The 2,500-nt window shown below is 39.1% G+C and overlaps 1 protein-coding gene across 1 annotated transcript in view; it reads left to right on the forward strand.

The window, feature by feature from the left end:
• LOC311247857 (SCO-spondin-like) overlaps positions 1-2,500 on the forward strand; it is a gene marked incomplete at both ends in the record, with an annotated part of 30,500 nt that overhangs the window by 8,789 nt on the left and 19,211 nt on the right.

Here is a 2,500-nt window from a genome sequence, read left to right on the forward strand (position 1 = left end):
CTTACTTACTTACTTACTTACTTACTTACTTACTTACTTACTTACTTACTTACTTACTTACTTACTTACTTACTTACTTACTTACTTACTTGCTTACTTACTTACTTACTTACTTACTTACTTACTGACTTACTAACTTACTTAGTTACATACTGACTTACTTACTTACAGATGTCCTTACTTACTGACTTGCAGATGTACTTACTTACTGACTTACTAACTTACTTAGTTACGTACTGACTTACTTACTGACGCAATTACTTACTGGCTTCACTGCTGACTTACGTACTGACTTACTCTTTCTTCACAACCTATTTATTTACTATAATGCCTATAGGGCTGTGTATTATTTATTTAAGCATTACATCACACGCAGGAGTGGTTTGTGACCAATAAACCATGCCTAGGGGTGGTTGTTAGGCCCGAGGCGCAGCCGAGGGTCGTTAGACCCCCCTAGGCATGGTTTATTGGTCACAAATCACGACTGCACGTGGTGTAAAGCTTTTATACAACTGCCAGATTCATCCAACCTTATTTCTATACAATAAACACACATTAATCGAAGATTTATTGAAAAAACCATCCGCCAGAAAAAGTAGTTCCCACAACTCCATGTGGAAGCAGCTTGAAGTGCATCCAACCAAACTAACACATCCAACTGTGTATTATTGGAATGATTGAGAGAAGTTGCCTCATGTGGAAGCAGCTTGAAGTGCATCCAACCAACTAACACATCCAACTGTGTATTATTGGAATGATTGATTGAAAATTTTATTACCAGATGCAGAATGGGTACAATACAGTACGGCTCAATACACACAATTGTTAAGGGAATGCATAGGAAAAAAACGTTTTCTTCGCCCTATTTTTTTATTTATTTCTTTTAGCCTAAACTTAACCAGTTGGAAACCAGGGGTACAGTAATAAAATTAGCAATCAACCAATCAATCAATTCAATAGACCATGCTCACTTAAAACAGCGCTGCTTCTCTCTCAGTCTGACTCCCCCGCTGTTGCAGACAGGAGTGTGTGTGTGTGTGTGTGCGTGTGTGTGTGTGTGTGTGTGTGTCACAGTGTGTGTGTGCGTGTGTGTGTGTATGTGTGTGTGTGTGTGTGTGTGTGTGTGTGTGTGTGTATGTGTGTGTGTGTGTTTGTGGGTACGCCAGCGTCGGACAGTGAGAGAGAACGCTGCAGTCAGTAGCAAGAAGGAAGTAGAAATTTAAATCAATCAATTAATCTATCAATCAAACCGCGATTTTTCTTTTGTTCTAGATTGCCTCAAGACCCATCAATTACATCATCCAACATTGTTTAAAGGGCTAACACATTCCCCTTGACAGAATCGCTTCATATTTAGTCGTTTAGTCGCCATTAACATATCCATTTGTAAATATTATTGGCCACCTTCTTGTGATCCGGCGGAGTGATGTGATGTGGGTCGGTTGTGGGCGGGTCCTGGGCCAGCAGCGTGGATTGTTGCCAATAAAGACGTGTAAAATGACTGTTTCAGCCAATCAGAATCGAGAAATTTGCAGGCTGTGTATTATTTATTTACTATAATACCTATAGGGTTGTGTATTATTTATTTACTATAATACCTATAGGGTTGTGTATTGTTTTAAATCTTTCTATACTGATAACTTACAACAATACAGCTTGTTTCAATACGTTTGGTGAATGAAAACCTAATGATGTTTATATATATATAATATATATGTTTATTGAGTTTTTTCAGTGCAACCAACATTTACAAATGATATGTGCTTGAAAGTTTTCCATTAGAAACACAAAACAGGAATACAAAGGACAACAGACATCAAAACAAAGTGACAGGCAGACAAACAAACAAACAGTTTCAGAAAGAGATGTAATGATGTTTTCTAGGCCAGCTATATTTCTATAAGAGACTTGCAACAGGAATTCCCAGAGGCAGCGTTGTGGCCAGTGACATGAATTAAATACGTATAGCTGCCTTCCTTCTCTCTCTCATCACCCATGTACTGACTATAGCTTACTTACAGTATGAACGTACCTCCTTGTTTGTTCCTGGCAGGTGAAGATGTTGCTGTGGTCCAGTGAGTGCTGTAGCTTGATATAGAGTCTCTGTCGTCTTATATAATAATAATAATAATAATAATGTTTTTCTTTTTTGTTAGTACAGTATCTTTGCCTTGTACCGCTGGACCGTCTTGTTCTTTTCATTTCTTGTTTGGGGATATTATTCTCTTTGTGGCTCTGATGGATTACGGTTTCAACATGCTACTGACAATTACATTTTCAAGAAGATGTATTTATGAAGCCTGGCAATGCATCAACTTTACTCAATAGGTGGATCATGTTAATTCAGAATCTTAGGGCCTCCGGGGGTGGGGGCGCGGGGGGGGGGGGGGGGGGGGAGCAGGAGGGAATGTATTTAATTAAACTGCCTTCCGCCAGTAAAATAATCATCAATACACAGAGGGTTTGTTTTCAATGTGTCACTGTCGAGACGCGGGAGGAC

Source organism: Notolepis coatsorum, assembly GCF_963971535.1.
Source record: "Notolepis coatsorum genome assembly, contig: SCAFFOLD_1987, whole genome shotgun sequence".
In the NCBI taxonomy this organism is placed as follows: Eukaryota; Metazoa; Chordata; class Actinopteri; order Aulopiformes; family Paralepididae; genus Notolepis; species Notolepis coatsorum.